Source organism: Rhinolophus sinicus, chromosome 9 (assembly GCF_057876585.1).
Source record: "Rhinolophus sinicus isolate RSI-liver-muscle chromosome 9, RSI-T2T, whole genome shotgun sequence".
NCBI classification, from domain to species: domain Eukaryota; kingdom Metazoa; phylum Chordata; class Mammalia; order Chiroptera; family Rhinolophidae; genus Rhinolophus; species Rhinolophus sinicus.
In genome coordinates, this window is record NC_142509.1 from 496,348 (window position 1) to 509,459 (window position 13,112).

Sequence of the window (13,112 nt, forward strand, 5' to 3'; positions counted from 1 at the left end):
CCACAGGCCTCTGTCACTTCCCTGACTGTGACATATGTCTGGGCGCCCTGGCATCCTGGGACTCCCCACGCCCGGAATGGCTTTTACCACGCCCCCCTACCCCAACCCCTCTCATCCCCCCCCCCAGCCCCACAACCGCACACCCCCCTTGCTGCTGTGCTGTCCCCACCACTCAGGGCCACCGAGGGGGTCGCAGGGTCCTCTCAGTCCCCTCCACCCTAGGGACGTGCAACCCAGACCCTGGCCCTGGCCGGCCCCACCCACTGGCCCAAAGCCAGGGAGAGCCACCCGCGACCAGGGGGCAGCACCTCCAGACTGCCGCCACCCTTCGTCACACAGCCTTCTGTCTGGGCCCTCGCCCCTCATCAGCGACCGGCGTCCCGCCCGATCACTGGTCACTTCACTGGCTACACATCACCTCTCCTGACCCAGGGTGTTGAGAGAGAGGATGAGAGAAGGCCAGAGACGGAGCAAGAGGTAGGCGGAGAGAGACAGACGGGGACTGTGGGGACAGACTTGCAGAGAGCACTTTCCAGGCTCTGGGCCTCGCGTGGAGGGGTGCTGCGTGGGGGCTGCACGGACATCAGCTGTTACCGCTTGGCCATCAGCTGTTGCCAGTTGGCCATTGGCCACTGGCAGAGCTGCGGTGGCCAAGCTAGGAAGCGCGGATGGTGGACTGCAAATTGCAGAGGGGCGCGGACTGCAGTGGGCCGGCTTGGTGGGTCTGTTGGTTGGCAGAGAATCGGCCGGCAGGTTGGGGATCGGGCGGCTCCGGCTTGCCGTGTCTCCAAGCCAGCTGCCCGTGAGACATGGTGCTATGAGCCCCCTATCCGTGGCTCTGTTGGTGTTCCTTCTTGGCCTCGCCAAATCCTGGGTTCTTGTGCGGGCAGAGGGACTAGAGTCCCCGCAGGACAGGGACCGACAGACAGAACGGGGGGACAGGGGGACCGGGGGACGGGAGGACCGGGGGACAGGGGACCGGGAGACGGGTGTAAGGGGGGGGACAGGGAGAACGGTGGGACTGTAGGAACCCGGGGCGGGGGTACCGGGGGACGGGGTACCAGGAGATGGGGGAAGGGGGGCAGGGGGACAGGGAGACCGTTGGAACTGGGAGAACCGGGGGACGGGGGGTCTGGGAGACGGGGGCATGTGGGACGGGGGGAAGGGGTGACCGGAAGATGGGGGGACGGGAGTACGAGAGTGCCGGGGGGACGGGGGGACTGGGGGATGGGGGGACAAGGGGACCGGGGGACCGGGGGGACAGGGGGACTGGGTACTGGGAGACAGTGGGACCAGGGGACGGGGGGACCGGGAGATGGGGGGACACGGTACCAGGGGAAAGGGAGACCGGGGAATTGGGGGACAGGGAGACTGGGGGACTGGGGGATTGGGGGAATGAGAGGACGGTGGGACTGGCGGACGGTGGGACGGAGGGACCAGGAGACCGGTGGATGGAGGGACAGGAGTACGAGGGTAGTGGGGGACGAGGGACATGGGGAGGGGGGGACCGGGAAACGGGGGAACGGGGGACCGTGAGACGGGGGGACCGGGAGATGGGGGACCTGGGGCCGGGGGGACGGGGTGACGGGGGACCGGGAGACAGAGGGACAGGGGGACTGGAGGGTCGGGGGGACCGGGGGAATGGGGGACCGGGGGACGGGGGGACCGGGGCAACGGAGACGGGGGGGGACCGGGGGAACGGCGGATGGGGGGACCAGGGGACCCGCGGACCGGGGGACCGGAGGTTGGGGGGACCGGGGGATAGGGGACCGGGCGACGGGGTGACCAGGGGCATGAATGGACTGGGGGGACGGGGGTACCAGTGGACCGGAAGATGGGGGGACCGGGGGACCGGGGGTTGGGGGACTGGGGGATGAGGGGACCGGGAGATCGGGTACCGGGGAACGGGGCGACTAGGAGACGGGGGACCGCGAGACGGGGGACCGGGCACGGGGTGACCGGGAGATGGGACACCGGGAGACGGGAGACTGTGGGACGGGAGGACCGGAAGACGGGGCGAACGGAGAACTGGGGGATCGGTAGACGGGGGCCAGGGCGATGGGGGAACCGGGGGACTGGGGGACCGGGGGACCAGGGACCGGGGGTTGGGGGTCCAGGGGATGAGGGGACCGGGAGACGGGGGACCTGGGGACCGGGCGACCGGGAGACGGGGGACCGGGAGACGGGGGGATGGGTGTGCCGCCGGACCGGGAGACAGAGGGACAGGGAGATGGGGGGACCGGGGGACCGGGGGAAGGGGGTAACACTGGACGGAGGACCGGGGGACCGGAAGACCGGGCGACCGGGAGACAGGGGACCGGGAGACTGGGGACCGGGAGACGGGGCGACCGGGGAACGGGGGGACCAGTAGAAGGGCGCCTGGGCGCCGGGGGAACCGGGGGACCGGGGGACCAGGAGACGGGGGACCGGGGAACGGGAGACCGGGGGTATGGGGGGACGGGGGGACCAGGCGAAGGAGGGACGGGGGGACGGGGAGACGTTGGGACTGGGGGACCGGGGGACAGGTGGACCGCAAGACGGAGGACCGGGAGACGGGGGAACGGGGGTCGGGGGACCCGGGGAGGGGGGGACCGGGAGACGAGGGAATGGGGGACGGGTGGACCAGGGGCGTGGGGGGACTGGGGGGACGGGGGAGCGGGGGACGGGGGATGGGGCACTGGGGGGACGGGGGCACCGGGGGACGGGTGGACTGGGAGAGGGTGGATGGGGGTACGGGGGAACAGGGGGATCAGGGGACGGGGGGAACAGGGGACGGGGGGGACCGGAATAGGGGGGATGGTGGAACGTGGGGACGGGGGACCCGGGAGACGGGGGACAGGAAGACGGGGAACCGGGGGAACGGAGACAGGGGTGACGGGGAGACGGGGGTACCGGGGGACGGGGGTACTGCGTGGGGCTGCACTGACATCAGCTGTTACCGCTTGGCCTTCAGCTGTTGCCAGTTGGCCATTGGCCACTGGCAGAGCTGCGGTGGCCAAGCTAGGAAGCGCGGATGGTGGACTGCAAATTGCAGAGGGGCGCGGACTGCAGTGGGCCGGCTTGGTGGGTCTGTTGGTTGGCAGAGAATCGGCCAGCAGGTGGGGGATCGGGCGGCTCCGGCTTGCCGTGTCTCCAAGCCAGCCGCCCGTGAGACATGGTGCTATGAGCCCCCTATCCGTGGCTCTGTGGGTGTTCCTTCTTGGCCTCGCCAAATCCTGCGTTCTTGTGCGGGCAGAGGGACTAGAGTCCCCGCAGGACAGGGACAGACAGACAGAACGGGAGGAGGAGTAAGAGGGAGCGAGATGGAAATATACACGTATATGTACATGTATGTGTCTAGACATACAGAGAGACATGGACAGAGACAGAGAAAGAGGGGGCAGGCAGGCGGGGAGAGAGCTCCTGAGCCAGAGCCAGAACCCAACAGGCACGTCACAGAGCCAGACAGACATGGGGTGGGGGAGGGTGGGAGGGACGCACATTCGGGCACACGGACTGGGACAGACGCACTGAGGCTGTGTTGAAGTGGTGGCTTCTCCACCGGAGTGTGGTCGTGCCCGGGGCTGGGCTCCGCCAAGGAGGCATTGCCCTGGCGTTGGCAGTCACCATTGAAGCCCCCGGGGCGGGCCGCCAGGGTCTCCGGAGAGCCAGTGGGCTCTGAGCCCCGCCCAGGGACCCGCCCGCGGGAGGAGAGTGGCAGCCCCCAGGCCCCCTGGATGTGAGGATTGTGTGCCTGCGTGCCTGCTCTTCCCTTGTGGCGGTCTCCCCTGGAGTCGATGGCGCGTGGTGTGTTGGGTTGCTGCTCCCGCCGTCCCCTGGTTTGTCCCGGCTCTTTGTGCCCTTTGTGTCGGGGACACCGTGGCCGGCGGGAAGGGAGGGCTCCTGGCTCTTGTGGGAGACGGGAGGGGACGCGCGGGGGTGTGGGGAGAGGTGCCTGCCCGCGGAGACAGAAGACTCCGGTGGGGCGGGGTGGGTGGGCGTCCCGTTTGCCCGAGGACACGCCGATCCTGTGTCTCGGGGCCCAGGGGCAGGCGCAGGGATGGGCGTCCCCTGGGCTCGGGCCGAGGTGCAAAGGACCGGCACGTCCTGGGATGGAGAGAGCCTGGTGGAAGCCTGCGCCGGCAGGCAGCCCTGGGCTTGGGCGTTGGGGGTTGCGGCGGCGGCAGGGTCGGGGAGCGAGAGGGAGCCCTGCGATGGCGGTGGCGGCGGCGGCGACCTAGACGCGGCTGACTGCTGCAGGCTGACGGCCTGCCTCGGCGAAGAGCACTAAGAAGAGGGAGAGGGGGGGAGCCCTGGCCGACAGGCCTGGTGTGCGGCCGGGGATGCGAGCTTGTAGTGCTGGGCGGCTGTCCCTCCTCTGGCCAGGGGGACCTTCGGCTGGCTGGGCGGCTGCAGGGGTTGCAGAGGGGCAAGGGGCGGCAGGGATTCGGAGGGAGGCACGCCGGGGCGGCGGCGGCGCAAAAGGAGAGGCGAGCAAAAGCCTACAGGTATTCCCAGGCGGTCTCCCATGCAAGTACTAACCAGGCCCCTCCCTGCTTAGCTCCCGAGATCAGAGGAGATCGGGCGCGTTCAGGGTGGTATGGCCGTAGACGCTGGGACCCGGCTCCCGCGCCCCAAGAGCCTGCTCCCGGCCTGTCTCGTGAGCGCCCGCCATGCAGATGAGCCGCTCCGGTGGCGAGCATCGACCCGCGGGCCGGCTCTGCCAGCACCGCGTCCCCCCCCAGTCCGGCTCCCCGCCTCTTCCTAATGCCCCTGGCGTGGGCGGCGGGCTACTCCTGGCCGACAGCGAGGCCCCTTCGCGCCACCCGGGGCTCCATGGGACACTGCCACTTCCCTGATGGTGCCAGAAGTCGTGGAACTCTGGCATCCTGGGACTCCCCGCACCCAGACCGGCATACAACCCGCCCCCCTACCGCCACCAGGTTTACCCCCAACCGCAGCCCCAAGGCTGGTGGAGGCCTGCACCAGCAGGCAACCCTGGGCCTGGGAGTTGTGGGAGGACCCCGCGGCGGCGGCGGGGGCGGCTGCGGCGGCGGCGGCGGCGGCGGAGGCAGGGGAGGGTGGCGAGGTAGGCGATGGCAACCGCGTGGATGGCGCCAGGGCGGCAATGGCGGCGGCGAAAATGGGGGCTTTGACGGTGGGCGCTGGGACACGGGGGCCGATGGCGGCGGCGGTGGCGGCGGGGGCTGGGGAGGGCGTGAGGGCGGTGCTGGCGGCGGAGGCCGGGAGAGCAGAGGCGGGAGACTGAGCGAGTATGGCATTGGTGGCGGCGGGGGCTGGGGCGGGGGCGGGGAAGATGGCGGTGCTGGAGGCGGGGAGAGCAGAGGAGGGAATTGAGGGAGTGCGGCAATGGCGGCAGCGGGGGCGGGGGAGGGCGTGAGGGCGGTGCTGGCGGCGGAGATGGGGAGCGCGGTGCTGGCGGCCGAGGTGGGGAGAGCACAGGAGGGAGTTTGAGAGAGTTTGGCGGTGGCGGCGGCGGGGGCGGGGACAGGGGCGGGGGCGAGGGCAGCGCTGGCGGGGGGGGGGGGGGGGTGTGGGGAGCCCGGTGGTGGCGGTGGCTTTGGCGCAGGCGGCGGTGGCGGCGACCGCGCGTCGGCGAAGGATTCGCGATGACGGCCTGCGGGACCGAAGAGGACTGAGAGGAGGGCGTGTGGGGGGACCCTGGCCCACGGGCCTGGTGTGCGGCCGGGGCTGCCAGCTTGTAGTGCCGGGCGGCTGACCCTCTGCTGGTCAGGGGCACCTGCGGCTGGCTGGGAGGCTGCAGAGGGGCAAGGGGCGGCAGGGGTTCGGAGGGAGCCACGCCGGAGCGGCGATGCAAAAGGAGACGCTAGCAAAAGCCAACAGGTATTCCCAGGCGGTCTCCCATCCAAGTACTAACCAGGACAGACCCTGCTTCGCTTCCGAGATCAGACGAGATCTGCTGCGTTCAGGGTGGTATGGCCTTAGGCACTGGGACCCGGCTCCCGGCACTCCAAGAGCCTGCTCCCGACTTGCCTCCTGAACGCACGCGCCATGCTGCTGGGCCGATCGGGTGGCGAGCATGTCTGCCCGAGTGCCTCCCGCCCGCTCCCCGCCTCCTCCGGTCGCCGCTGGTGTGGGCGACGGGCTACTCCTGGCCCGCAGCGAGGCCCCTTCGCGCCCCCCAGTGGCTCCACAGGCCTCTGTCACTTCCCTGACTGTGACATATGTCTGGGCGCCCTGGCATCCTGGGACTCCCCACGCCCGGAATGGCTTTTACCACGCCCCCCTACCCCAACCCCTCTCATCCCCCCCCCAGCCCCACAACCGCACACCCCCCTTGCTGCTGTGCTGTCCCCACCACTCAGGGCCACCGAGGGGGTCGCAGGGTCCTCTCAGTCCCCTCCACCCTAGGGACGTGCAACCCAGACCCTGGCCCTGGCCGGCCCCACCCACTGGCCCAAAGCCAGGGAGAGCCACCCGCGACCAGGGGGCAGCACCTCCAGACTGCCGCCACCCTTCGTCACACAGCCTTCTGTCTGGGCCCTCGCCCCTCATCAGCGACCGGCGTCCCGCCCGATCACTGGTCACTTCACTGGCTACACATCACCTCTCCTGACCCAGGGTGTTGAGAGAGAGGATGAGAGAAGGCCAGAGACGGAGCAAGAGGTAGGCGGAGAGAGACAGACGGGGACTGTGGGGACAGACTTGCAGAGAGCACTTTCCAGGCTCTGGGCCTCGCGTGGAGGGGTGCTGCGTGGGGGCTGCACGGACATCAGCTGTTACCGCTTGGCCATCAGCTGTTGCCAGTTGGCCATTGGCCACTGGCAGAGCTGCGGTGGCCAAGCTAGGAAGCGCGGATGGTGGACTGCAAATTGCAGAGGGGCGCGGACTGCAGTGGGCCGGCTTGGTGGATCTGTTGGTTGGCAGAGAATCGGCCGGCAGGTTGGGGATCGGGCGGCTCCGGCTTGCCGTGTCTCCAAGCCAGCTGCCTGTGAGACATGGTGCTATGAGCCCCCTATCCGTGGCTCTGTTGGTGTTCCTTCTTGGCCTCGCCAAATCCTGGGTTCTTGTGCGGGCAGAGGGACTAGAGTCCCCGCAGGACAGGGACCGACAGACAGAACGGGGGGACAGGGGGACCGGGGGACGGGAGGACCGGGGGACAGGGGACCGGGAGACGGGTGTAAGGGGGGGGACAGGGAGAACGGTGGGACTGTAGGAACCCGGGGCGGGGGTACCGGGGGACGGGGTACCAGGAGATGGGGGAAGGGGGGCAGGGGGACAGGGAGACCGTTGGAACTGGGAGAACCGGGGGACGGGGGGTCTGGGAGACGGGGGCATGTGGGACGGGGGGAAGGGGTGACCGGAAGATGGGGGGACGGGAGTACGAGAGGGCCGGGGGGACGGGGGGACTGGGGGATGGGGGGACAAGGGGACCGGGGGACCGGGGGGACAGGGGGACTGGGTACTGGGAGACAGTGGGACCAGGGGACGGGGGGACCGGGAGATGGGGGGACACGGTACCAGGGGAAAGGGAGACCGGGGAATTGGGGGACAGGGAGACTGGGGGACTGGGGGATTGGGGGAATGAGAGGACGGTGGGACTGGCGGACGGTGGGACGGAGGGACCAGGAGACCGGTGGATGGAGGGACAGGAGTACCAGGGTACTGGGGGACGAGGGACATGGGGAGGGGGGGACCGGGAAACGGGGGAACGGGGGACCGTGAGACGGGGGGACCGGGAGATGGGGGACCTGGGGCCGGGGGGACGGGGTGACGGGGGGACCGGGACACAGAGGGACAGGGGGACTGCAGGGTCAGGGGGACCGGGGGACGGGGGGACCGGGGGACGGGGGGACCGGGGCAACGGAGACGGGGGGACCGGGGGAAAGGCGGATGGGGGGACCAGGGGCCCCGCGGACCGGGGGACCGGAGGTTGGGGGGACCGGGGGATAGGGGCCCGGGCGACGGGGTGACCAGGGGCATGAATGGACTGGGGGGACGGGGGTACCAGTGGACCGGGAGATGGGGGGACCGGGGGACCGGGGACCGGGGGACGGGGGGACCGGGGGACCGGGGGTTGGGGGACTGGGGGATGAGGGGACCGGGAGATCGGGTACCGGGGAACGGGACGACTAGGAGACGGGGGACCGCGAGACGGGGGACCCGGGACGGGGTGACCGGGAGATGGGACATCGGGAGACGGGAGACTGTGGGACGGGAGGACCGGAAGACGGGGCGAACGGAGAACTGGGGGATCGGTAGACGGGGGCCAGGGCGATGGGGGAACCGGGGGACTGGGGGACCGGGGGACCAGGGACCGGGGGTTGGGGGTCCAGGGGATGAGGGGACCGGGAGACGGGGGACCTGGGTACCGGGCGACCGGGAGACGGGGGACCGGGAGACGGGGAGATGGGTGTGCGGCCGGACCGGGAGACAGAGGGACAGGGAGATGGGGGGACCGGGGGACCGGGGGAAGGGGGTAACACTGGACGGAGGACCGGGGGACCGGAAGACCGGGCGACCGGGAGACAGGGGACCGGGAGACTGGGGACCGGGAGACGGGGCGACCGGGGAACGGGGGGACCGGTAGAAGGGCGCCTGGGCGCCGGGGGAACCGGGGGACCGGGGGACCAGGAGACGGGGGACCGGGGAACGGGAGACCGGGGGTATGGGGGGACGGGGGGACCAGGCGAAGGAGGGACGGGGGGACGGGGAGACGTTGGGACTGGGGGACCGGGGGACAGGTGGACCGCGAGACGGAGGACCGGGAGACGGGGGAACGGGGGTCGGGGGACCCGGGGAGGGGGGGACCGGAAGACGAGGGAATGGGGGACGGGTGGACCAGGGGCGTGGGGGGACTGGGGGGACGGGGGCACCGGGGGACGGGTGGACTGGGAGAGGGTGGATGGGGGTACGGGGGAACAGGGGGATCAGGGGACGGGGGGAACAGGGGAGGGGGGGGACCGGAATAGGGGGGATGGTGGAACGTGGGGACGGGGGACCCGGGAGACGGGGGACAGGAAGACGGGGAACCGGGGGAACGGAGACAGGGGTGACGGGGAGACGGGGGTACCGGGGGACGGGGGTACTGCGTGGGGCTGCACTGACATCAGCTGTTACCGCTTGGCCTTCAGCTGTTGCCAGTTGGCCATTGGACACCGGCAGAGCTGCGGTGGCCAAGCTAGGAAGCGCGGATGGTGGACTGCAAATTGCAGAGGGGCGCGGACTGCAGTGGGCCGGCATGGTGGGTCTGTTGGTTGGCAGAGAATCGGCCAGCAGGTGGGGGATCGGGCGGCTCCGGCTTGCCGTGTCTCCAAGCCAGCCGCCCGTGAGACATGGTGCTATGAGCCCCCTATCCGTGGCTCTGTGGGTGTTCCTTCTTGGCCTCGCCAAATCCTGCGTTCTTGTGCGGGCAGAGGGACTAGAGTCCCCGCAGGACAGGGACAGACAGACAGAACGGGAGGAGGAGTAAGAGGGAGCGAGATGGAAATATACACGTATATGTACATGTATGTGTCTAGACATACAGAGAGACATGGACAGAGACAGAGAAAGAGGGGGCTGGCACGCGGGGAGAGAGCTCCTGAGCCAGAGCCAGAACCCAACAGGCACGTCACAGAGCCAGACAGACATGGGGTGGGGGAGGGTGGGAGGGACGCACATTCGGGCACACGGACTGGGACAGACGCACTGAGGCTGTGTTGAAGTGGTGGCTTCTCCACCGGAGTGTGGTCGTGCCCGGGGCTGGGCTCCGCCAAGGAGGCATTGCCCTGGCGTTGGCAGTCACCATTGAAGCCCCCGGGGCGGGCCGCCAGGGTCTCCGGAGGGCCAGTGGGCTCTGAGCCCCGCCCAGGCACCCGCCCGCGGGAGGAGAGTGGCAGCCCCCAGGCACCCTGGTTGTGAGGATTGTGTGCCTGCGTGCCTGCTCTTCCCTTGTGGCGGTCTCCCCTGGAGTCGATGGCGCGTGGTGTGTTGGGGTGCTGCTCCCGCCGTCCCCTGGTTTGTCCCGGCTCTTTGTGCCCTTTGTGTCGGGGACACCGTGGCCGGCGGGAAGGGAGGGCTCCTGGCTCTTGTGGGAGACGGGAGGGGACGCGCGGGGGTGTGGGGAGAGGTGCCTGCCCGCGGAGACAGAAGACTCCGGTGGGGCGGGGCGGGTGGGCGTCCCGTTTGCCCGAGGACACGCCGATCCTGTGTCTCGGGGCCCAGGGGCAGGCGCAGGGATGGGCGTCCCCTGGGCTCGGGCCGAGGTGCAAAGGACCGGCACGTCCTGGGATGGAGAGAGCCTGGTGGAAGCCTGCGCCGGCAGGCAGCCCTGGGCTTGGGCGTTGGGGGTTGCGGCGGCGGCAGGGTCGGGGAGCGAGAGGGAGCCCTGCGATGGCGGTGGCGGCGGCGGCGACCTAGACGCGGCTGACTGCTGCAGGCTGACGGCCTGCCTCGGCGAAGAGCACTAAGAAGAGGGAGAGGGGGGGAGCCCTGGCCGACAGGCCTGGTGTGCGGCCGGGGATGCGAGCTTGTAGTGCTGGGCGGCTGTCCCTCCTCTGGCCACGGGGACCTTCGGCTGGCTGGGCGGCTGCAGGGGTTGCAGAGGGGCAAGGGGCGGCAGGGATTCGGAGGGAGGCACGCCGGGGCGGCGGCGCAAAAGGAGAGGCGAGCAAAAGCCTACAGGTATTCCCAGGCGGTCTCCCATGCAAGTACTAACCAGGCCCCTCCCTGCTTAGCTCCCGAGATCAGAGGAGATCGGGCGCGTTCAGGGTGGTATGGCCGTAGACGCTGGGACCCGGCTCCCGCGCCCCAAGAGCCTGCTCCCGGCCTGTCTCGTGAGCGCCCGCCATGCAGATGAGCCGCTCCGGTGGCGAGCATCGACCCGCGGGCCGGCTCTGCCAGCACCGCGTCCCCCCCCAGTCCGGCTCCCCGCCTCTTCCTAATGCCCCTGGCGTGGGCGGCGGGCTACTCCTGGCCGACAGCGAGGCCCCTTCGCGCCACCCGGGGCTCCATGGGACACTGCCACTTCCCTGATGGTGCCAGAAGTCGTGGAACTCTGGCATCCTGGGACTCCCCGCACCCAGACCGGCATACAACCCGCCCCCCTACCGCCACCAGGTTTACCCCCAACCGCAGCCCCAAGGCTGGTGGAGGCCTGCACCAGCAGGCAACCCTGGGCCTGGGAGTTGTGGGAGGACCCCGCGGCGGCGGCGGAGGCAGGGGAGGGTGGCGAGGTAGGCGATGGCAACCGCGTGGATGGCGCCAGGGCGGCGATGGCGGCGGCGACAATGGGGGCTTTGACGGTGGGCGCTGGGACACGGGGGCCGATGGCGGCGGCGGTGGCGGCGGGGGCTGGGGAGGGCGTGAGGGCGGTGCTGGCGGCGGAGGCCGGGAGAGCAGAGGCGGGAGACTGAGCGAGTATGGCATTGGTGGCGGCGGGGGCTGGGGCGGGGGCGGGGACATGACGGTGCTGGAGGCGGGGAGAGCAGAGGAGGGAATTGAGGGAGTGCGGCAATGGCGGCAGCGGGGGCGGGGGAGGGCGTGAGGGCGGTGCTGGCGGCGGAGGCCGGGAGAGCAGAGGCGGGAGACTGAGGGAGTATGGCGATGGTGGCTGCGGGGGTCTGGGGCGGGGGCGGGGGAGATGGCGGTGCTGGAGGCGGGGAGAGCGGAGGAGGGAATTGAGGGAGTACGGATATGGCGGCGGCGGGGGCGGGGGTGGGGGCGAGGGCAGCACTGGTGGCGGAGATGGGGAGCGCGGTGCTGGCGGCCGAGGTGGGGAGAGCACAGGAGGGAGTTTGAGGGAGTTTGGCGGTGGCGGCGGCGGGGGCGGGGACAGGGGCGGGGGCGAGGGCAGCGCTGGCGGGGGGTGGGGGGTGGGGGGGGGTGTGGGGAGCCCGGTGGTGGCGGTGGCTTTGGCGCAGGCGGCGGTGGCGGCGACCGCGCGTCGGCGAAGGATTCGCGATGACGGCCTGCAGGACCGAAGAGGACTGAGAGGAGGGCGTGTGGGGGGAGCCCTGGCCCACGGGCCTGGTGTGCGGCCGGGGCTGCCAGCTTGTAGTGCCGGGCGGCTGACCCTCTGCTGGTCAGGGGGACCTGCGGCTGGCTGGGAGGCTGCAGAGGGGCAAGGGGCGGCAGGGGTTCGGAGGGAGCCACGCCGGAGCGGCGATGCAAAAGGAGACGCTAGCAAAAGCCAACAGGTATTCCCAGGCGGTCTCCCATCCAAGTACTAACCAGGACAGACCCTGCTTCGCTTCCGAGATCAGACGAGATCTGCTGCGTTCAGGGTGGTATGGCCTTAGGCACTGGGACCCGGCTCCCGGCACTCCAAGAGCCTGCTCCCGACTTGCCTCCTGAGCGCACGCGCCATGCTGCTGGGCCGCTCGGGTGGCGAGCATGTCTGCCCGAGTGCCTCCCGCCCGCTCCCCGCCTCCTCCGGTCGCCGCTGGTGTGGGCGACGGGCTACTCCTGGCCCGCAGCGAGGCCCCTTCGCGCCCCCAAGTGGCTCCACAGGCCTCTGTCACTTCCCTGACTGTGACATATGTCTGGGCGCCCTGGCATCCTGGGACTCCCCACGCCCGGAATGGCTTTTACCACGCCCCCCCTACCCCAACCCCTCTCATCCCCCCCCCCAGCCCCACAACCGCACACCCCCCTTGCTGCTGTGCTGTACCCACCACTCAGGGCCACCGAGGGGGTCGCAGGGTCCTCTCAGACCCCTCCACCCTAGGGACGTGCAACCCAGGCCCTGGCCCTGGCCGGCCCCACCCACTGGCCCAAAGCCAGGGAGAGCCACCCGCGACCAGGGGGCAGCACCTCCAGACTGCCGCCACCCTTCGTCACACAGCCTTCTGTCTGGGCCCTCGCCCCTCATCAGCGACCGGCGTCCCGCCCGATCACGGGTCACTTCACTGGCTACACATCACCTCTCCTGACCCAGGGTGTTGAGAGAGAGGATGAGAGAAGGCCAGAGACGGAGCAAGAGGTAGGCGGAGAGAGACAGACGGGGACTGTGGGGACAGACTTGCAGAGAGCACTTTCCAGGCTCTGGGCCTCGCGTGGAGGGGTGCTGCGTGGGGGCTGCACGGACATCAGCTGTTACCGCTTGGACATCAGCTGTTGCCAGTTGGCCATTGGCCACTGGCAGAGCTGCGGTGGCCAAGCTAGGAAGC

General features: G+C 70.4%; 4 pseudogenes; all 4 read right to left on the reverse strand.

Annotated features, from left to right (window-relative positions):
- Positions 1-4,471: 4,471 nt before the first annotated feature.
- LOC148757125 (5S ribosomal RNA) lies at positions 4,472-4,591 on the reverse strand (annotated as a pseudogene).
- A 1,237-nt stretch (positions 4,592-5,828) lies between these two features.
- Positions 5,829-5,948, reverse strand: LOC148757126 (5S ribosomal RNA; annotated as a pseudogene).
- A 4,662-nt stretch (positions 5,949-10,610) lies between these two features.
- LOC148757127 (5S ribosomal RNA) lies at positions 10,611-10,730 on the reverse strand (annotated as a pseudogene).
- Positions 10,731-12,124: 1,394 nt separating this feature from the next.
- Positions 12,125-12,244, reverse strand: LOC148757128 (5S ribosomal RNA; annotated as a pseudogene).
- Positions 12,245-13,112: the final 868 nt, after the last annotated feature.